We start from the raw sequence: 7,539 nt of genomic DNA on the forward strand, positions 1-7,539 counted from the left end.
CCGTCGTCGTGGCCACGCCCCCGAGCGCTGAGGCGTGCTGCAGCGCCCCCTGGCGGCACGGAGGGCACGGGGCGGGGAGGGGGGTGCATGGGGAGAGGGGCGGGGGGATTTGGGGGTACAGGGGTGGGGATTTGGGGGTACAGGGGTGGGGATGCAAGGCTGCAGGGTGCAGGGATGTAGGGTGCGGGATGCAGGTACAGATGCAGGGTGCAGGGCTGAGGTGCAGTGATACAGGGTGCAGGCTGTAGGGTTCAGGGATGCAGGGTGGCAGGGGTGCAGGGTGTAGGATATAGGGGCAGGGGTGCAGTGATGTAGGGTTCGGGGTGCAGGATACAGGTGCAGGATGTAGGGTGCGGGATGCAGGTACAGGCGCAGGGGTGGGGTGCAGTGATACAGGGTGCAGGATGCAGGATGTAGGGTGCAGGGCTGCAGTGATACAGCGTTCAGAGCTGCAGGATAAAGGTGCGGGGGTACAGGGCTGCAGGGATGCAGGATGTAGGGTGCAGGGGCGCAGGGATGCAGGGTGTAGGATACAGGTGCAGGGGTGCAGTCATTCAGGGTTCAGGGGTGCAGGATGCAGGTTCAGGGGTGCAGTGATTCAGGGGTGCAGGGTACAGGGATGCAGGTGTGGGATACGGGGTGCAGGGTGTAGGACACAGGTGCAGTGATGCAGGGTGTAGGATCTAGGTGCAGGCTCACAGTGATGCAGGGTGCAGGGTGTAGGATATAAATGCGGGGTCGCAGGGGTGCAGGGTGCAGGTGCAGGGACGCAGGGGTGCAGCAACACACAGTTCGCAGTTCACAGGTGCATGGTGCAGGTGCTCCCCAGCAGGCTGCTGCTCAGCAGAGGGCACCAATGGCTCGTGAATCGACGCGGACGCATTTCGGCTGCAGATTTGTCTGCAGCGCTGTGTGGGCTGCAGGCTGCGGGGACAGGCACCGCTGCAGCCCCCGAGCTCAGCAGGACTGGGCGGCCGGGCAGGGTGCTGTGCAGCCCTCGGCACCCACCTGCAGCACCGCCGGCTGGGGAGGCCATGCACCATGGCTATGGGGTGCCTCTGCCTGACCCCGGGGCATGCACAGTGCCCTCCGGCCTGGGACACCCCAAAAACCCCTCTGCTGTGCGTGTTGTCACAAAGCACGGCGACAGCCAGGTGGGAGAGCACCCTGGTGCTGCAGAGCCGTCTTTGGGGAGGTTTCCAACCCACGTTCAAGGACGGATGTTTGGGAAGGTAATTAGGACGCGTCTGGAAAAGCAGCACCTTGCTGGGGCACGGGTTCACACTGGGATCCCAGAGGGGCTGTGCTCCCCCGGGGTGCAGATCACCGCCCGGCTGGGGGGGTGGCCCAGGCTCCCCGTGCCCTTGCCAGCTGCAGGGGCCATGGAAATTGCCCGGCGCCAGTTGAGGGCACAGAAAGAATAGGTGGGGAGCCAGCGCTCAGAACAGGAGTGGTTTGGTGTTTCCGTAGAGATTAGCTGTATTCCAGGGTGAGGTTTCCTTGCTCTGGACAATATTAAATCTGTTTTGTGTTCCTCCGAGAGGGCTCCGCGTCCCCTATCGCGGCTGGCATCGCTGCGCTGAGCAGAACGGCCCCTCCAGGTTGGGCGTGCGGGAGCCCCACGGCACCAGCTACGTGACTGCTCAGCACCACCGCTCGCTGCAGACCCCTCTGCAGTTATCCCCGAGGGGCCGGGACGGGCAGCGAATGCCCAACGCCTGTTGGCACAGGCACCGCGGACATTACGGTCTCCAGGCTGGGAGAGAAGTTCTGGAGCCTCTGGATCAGCACCATTTGCTGGGGGCTCGCTTTGGGCCGAGGTGTCTGCCCTGCAGGCCGCCAGGTGAGGGCCTGGATGCGGCCCAGCTCCTGTTTGCACTGGGATAAGGGAGCTTCGTTTCCGTGAAGCCAGCAGCACAGCGTGTGCCGGGAGGCGAAGGCAGCCCCGGGACGTGGAGGCCCCAACCTCCCACACGAGCACCGTGGGCACTCCCTCGGTTCAGCACAGCGGGAAGGGGCCTGGGTTTCCTCCACCGGGGTGGGGAAGCCGAGGCAATGCTCTGCCTGTCCCATGGAGCCCCAAAGCAGCCCCTCTCCTTACCCCAGGGCACCGCAGCGGGGTGAGGACACCCACCTGGGATGGTCCCATCAGACCCCCAAGGGGGCTTTGTGCCGTGCCCCATGGCTGGGGCTTGCCCAGGGGCTCGCAGGGCAGCGCATTGAGCCCGCACCCGGCTGCGGTGCACTGAGGGCAAGGAGCCTCTGACGGCACCCTGAGAGCAGGGTGAGCGGCTGCTGCCCGTGGTGATGAGGAACCGGCTCTTAATTGCGAGCCGCAGGTGATTTATCTAGGGCTGGGTGGGGCAACGAGCAAGGATCCCACTGCGTCAGTCGTGTGACTTCAAGAGGCGACCTTCAGCCCCCAGATAACAGCACTTTCATCCGCTGCCCTCGAAGCAGGGGAGACCAATGCCGTCACCCTGCGGCGCGGGGAGGAAACCGAGGGAAAAAGTGATAAAACGGTTCCCAGGCCTGCATGTGGAGCAGGGAGGCACGAGGCCTTCAATCCCTGCTGCCTCCACAGCACCCCCAGAGCTCCTAACGTGGGCAGGGGGCTGCTCCCGTGGGGACTCGGTGCTGAGCAGCAGCAGTGGTCCCAGTGAAGCCGCTGCGGTGCCCAGATGGGAAGCATTGCACAAGGGCGCTCATATGATCGCAACGCAAACCCGCCGGCGCTACGTACACTTATATAACTCCGCACCACCCTCTCGTCAACAAGTTGCAAAACAGCAGCGGGATCGATCCTTCCACTTTTAGGTGTGCAAATATTATTGTGCTCCCGCGGGGCCTCTCTGGGTGAAAAGTCAGGCAGGGCGGGAGGCGCTGCGGGACCCCGGGCTCCGGAAACCGGGCAAGGCCACCGGGAAGCGGGGTGACCGTGAATGGCACCGGGAGGTGGCACCGGGATGCTGCTCTGCCATCCTCATGTTTCCTGGCATCCTGGCAGCTCATCCTCATGTAAAAACTCACTAGGGTTGGGAGCGGGTGGCTCAGCACCCCCTGGTCCTGGCCACCCTGCTGGTGGGCACCCCAGAGGGGATGGCAGGAGGGGGACACCCACCAGGGACACCTGGCTCCTGCCACCATCCCCATCAGGCCCCATTGTGTGCCCTATGGGACCCTCCTCCCCCAAATCCCTGGCAGGAGAAGCCCTCAAACACACCCAGCAGTGGGGAACAGCCAGACCGGGGCCGTGTGGGGCAGCTGGGGGGCCCCAAATGGGAAGCAGCAGTATGGAGCCGAGCGGCCGGGGCTGCCTTGCGCAACACTTGTGCACGGAGCCTATGGACGGGCTGGCCGGGGCCCAGGGCCCCTCCTTCGGCTCTGGGGAAGGAACATCCAGCTGCTGTCAACAGCTGCAATTCCTAGAAACGACCAAGACAGAAGGTCGGACGGGTGGAGGGAGCGCAGCGGGCGCAGACAGCCGGGGGCTCAGCCTGCACGCGCGGACACGCTGCAGGTTTCACGACGAGCAGCTCTCCTGGCCAGCTCCGCTCAGAAAAACAACCCCTCGGCTCCGTGCAGCTGCGCCCCAGACAGAAAAGAGGCAGTGGGACACAGCCCATGGCCCCGGGAGGAGCTGTCAGCCCGGCGCAGACAGCCCGGCGTGGCAGCTGCCAGCCCGCAATGCAGGGCTCGGTGTGGGCTTTGCGCTGCCTCTGCCGGGCTGCAGGCTGCGAGGGAAGGCTCCGGGAGGCCGAAGGCTGCAGGAGGCCACTCGTCTCACCCTCATTTCCATACAATGCAGGGAAGGCGGCTTCGCCTCCTGGCAGCTCCCATCCTGGGACACGCGCTGCTCCGTGTCCTCCCCGCCCTGCCCAGGGGACTCCGGGCTGCGGCACCGGGCAAGCACCAGCACAGTACCCTCAGCTCCCAGTGCCACGGACAGACACATGTGTTGGACAAATGGATGTCCCAGCCCCGCTATGGCATATGGCTGTGGGTGCTCGTGGATGCCCTCGGGGATTGCCACGTGCAGTCGCAACACCCCAGCTCGTCCCCTGGCGGCGGCACTGCTGGCTGGGGCACAGCCTGACGCCTCGCTCTGCCGCAGGGTAGCAGTTTCTGTTCCCAGTTAATGGTCTTGTGGAAATAGCTCGAAACCAGTTTTATTGCCCCGGTTACATAAACCTGAATCCGGCACTGTTAGACACCACAGCGGGACGTGCCCTGCGCCTTGCCGGGGCGCAGCACTTTGCAGGCTGGGGGGACGCATGCTCGGGCGGGCATCGCAGCGCTGAGGAAACGTTTTGCTCTTGCTCTGTGCTGCCTGGCGCTGCCTGCTGGCAGGGACCCAGCCGGGGGAAGCAGCCCGGCCCTGCCAGCCGCAGCACCCCACGCGGGGCTGCCCTGCGCCGCGGGACCTCCTCCACAGCCTGGGGACGCCCGGGCCACGAGTGCCAGGGACACGCTGCTGGCAGGTCCCCGCCATCGAAGCGGGGCTTGGTTCACAGCTCCGGCCACAGGAATGCGATTCATCTCCATCCAGCCGACCCGTGGCGATTTCCCAGCAGCCGCCTCCTGCCCCAGTTTTTGGGCTAAAAGTGACCTATTTGTGTAATGAGTGGTCCCCGTGAGCCCGGCGCAGCATCGTGCGGGGAGGCAGCGGGGCTGCGGGTGCCCGGCTCCTGGACCAGGCGCTGCACCTCGCTTAGCCCCTCAAAATGCCATTAGGCAGCAGCAGCGGGAGGGAAGGCGGGGTGCTCAGGAGGGCTGGCAGGAAAAGGTGGGTCTCCTCTGAGCATCAGGAAGCGGCCGGGGAGGAGACCAGACACCGGGGAGCCAGCGGCGCCACGAGGAAGGGGTCAGGGGAGCAGGGACGTGCACTCAACATCACCCTCGGCCAAGGCAGTGCTCGGTCTTCAGCTCTCTCTGCTCTACAGCCATGGGAAGAGGGCTACTCCGCTTTAGGTTTCCTCCCTGGTACCTGCAGTGACACGTGGGTGTCCCTCCGGCCAGGAGGGGACATCTCCAGAGCACAAGGTCAGCCTGCTGCTGCCTGCCAGCATCAGCCCTGTGCTGATGTTGGAAAAACAGGAGCAAAACAGGAGCATTGGAAGAAAAGCCTCACACAAATACACAGCTCCAGGGCAGAGGGCGGCCACCCTGGTCCCAAGGGAGCAAGGCAGGACAAGTGTTCGCTCTGGGCGTGCACGGCCCCAGGGAAAGGCAGGACAGTCCCTGAGAGCCCCGTGCCCAGGGGTGCCAGCAGGAGCCCTGCTGCTGCCGAGGCCCGGCTTTACGTAATTCACTTTCCACAAACACAAGGAACTGCTTGGAGGAATTTGTGCAGAGCAGCATGGAAGGAAAACGGCCCCGCTCTTGAACTTTGCAGGATAATGTTCCATTCAGAGCCACTCGCTGTCTGGGTCGCCCCCGCGTTAACCCTGGAGGACGTGGGCTGGGCCAAGCGCCAGCACGAGAAGGGGCTTAGATCACGGGCAGGCGAGGGACGTCTTCCTCCCAACATTTTGATCTTGCTCCTTTTAAAGCATCTAAAAGAAGAGCTGCCCCTGCTCTCCCCATCCCGCTCCCCAACTGTGTCTTTGCTTCTCTGTCAAGCAAAAGGATTGGCAGAAGGATTTAAGCAGGGAGAAGCGAGGTCCCATCTCCCTCTGTTCTCACGCACCCATTGCACCCAGATAATTGCCATCACACACCCCAACTGCTCCAGGGCTGACAGCGGGCACTGTAGGACTCGGAGCAGTCTCGAGCCCCGTTACGCCGCTCCCCGGGCAGAGCCCTGCCTGCGAGCAGCAGAACAAAGAGGGCTTGTTGAGGAGGCAGCTTGCATCAGAGCAAATGCGATTGTTCTCATCGGATTTTATGAATTCCCTCCAGAGTTCATACGTAACACAAGTACATTAGAGGACTTTATCCCTGCTAATTTCAGACTACAAAGTCAAACCGTGTATCAGATGAATCTGCACAGGCAGGCTTATTTATATTCCGCAGTGGCACTGGGTGACTGCAGCGCCTGCCAGGAGGCTCGGCATTAGCTTGTTAGCAGAGGGCACCGCAGCCTGCGCAGCAGAACCCGAAAGTAAACGTCACATTGCTTCAAGCAATCCTCCTCCTGCTTCCCAGTCCCCCTCCTGGTTCCCGGCACTGACTCACACCTGGGGCACAGCATGGAGGGACGGCAGGGAGTTTCGCTGATCATTGCCCAAAGCATTTTGCAACGCAAAAGCACGCGGAGCCCACGGCCCCAGCCCCCTCCCTGGGCATTTTCACAGCTCAGGGCAGGAGCAGCTTAGCAGGGCTGAGCACAGAGACTCATGAAGCACAAAATGGCAAGGGAGTGATGGACAAACCTGCCTCCTGTGGAATCCCCCCACCTCCAAGTGCAGCCACAGAACAGCAGGGTGACTGCAAAACAAAAAACCCTTTAATACCAACAGCAGTTTGTGCACAGGTACTATGGAACAAACAAGAAAAGCAACCACCAACTCATGTTGCAAGAGTAAAGGTAAAAAACCTCTTAGAAAAGTACAAAAGAGCACAGGACAGCCAGCAGACAGACTTTGAACGGGAGAAGCCGATAGCAACAGCCTGGCTGTCGCCCTGCCGATCACATGCTCCCTCCAGACACTGAGGGGTACCCAGGGACTCAGGACGACGACCTCCCACCCCAGCACCTGGGGCCTTCCCCGTGTCCCCCTGCCCTGGCATGCCTGTGGGCAGAGGATGGGCCGGGGAAGAGTACCCCAGCGCCATCCCAACTCCACAACCCCTTCATTTCTGCATGCCCTCGCTGCTTTATTCCGAACAACTGCAGTAAGCAACAGCATTCCTGTGCTCCTGCGCCTTCCTCACAGCCCGCTTCCCATTTGCGCTATCACCATGACTTGCAAGCTGCCCAAGGGGAGAAGTCAGCCAGCAAAAAATGGCTAGATAAATAATGGCTAGATAAACAAACAGGCCTCTTCCGAAAGGAAAAGTGGAGTTACTCTTATCTTTGGTGCCGTTATTCGCTGTCTTCTCACCTTTTGACACTTCTTCCCACCTATTTGTCCCGAGTAAGATTTTAAGCTACTTAGGGTAACTTTCAGGCTCTGCAGCCCTGCCCTGGGAGCTGCTGTTACAAGCTAATCCTGTAGGAGTCTCTTACGTATGCCTTGGCTCAGCCTAGATTAAGAAAATGTATATAGAAACGGGTTACACAGCAGGGGATTCAGTTTACAAGGTCCTGAAATTGGAAACAGCTTGTTGGCTATTTTAAAAGACAAGTTCTCACTTAAAGTCACTTTTTTTTTTCTGGCTGGGAGACCTCTGGAGGTCTCCATCCAGCCTTTGTGTGTTTGGTTGCTCTGAGCTGTCTTTCTTTCCCTGACCTACAGAGGCCTTGTTCCTTGGCCTCTCCTCAAAGGCAGGTGCTCCAGCCCCTGGCCAGACTGGCAGCTCTCCACTGGACTTGCTCATCGTTCTTGAGAGGAAGCCCAGAAGTGATGTTATTCTGCACGCAGCGTAACGAGCCAG

Source organism: Cygnus atratus, chromosome 10, assembly GCF_013377495.2.
Source record: "Cygnus atratus isolate AKBS03 ecotype Queensland, Australia chromosome 10, CAtr_DNAZoo_HiC_assembly, whole genome shotgun sequence".
In the NCBI taxonomy this organism is placed as follows: domain Eukaryota; kingdom Metazoa; phylum Chordata; class Aves; order Anseriformes; family Anatidae; genus Cygnus; species Cygnus atratus.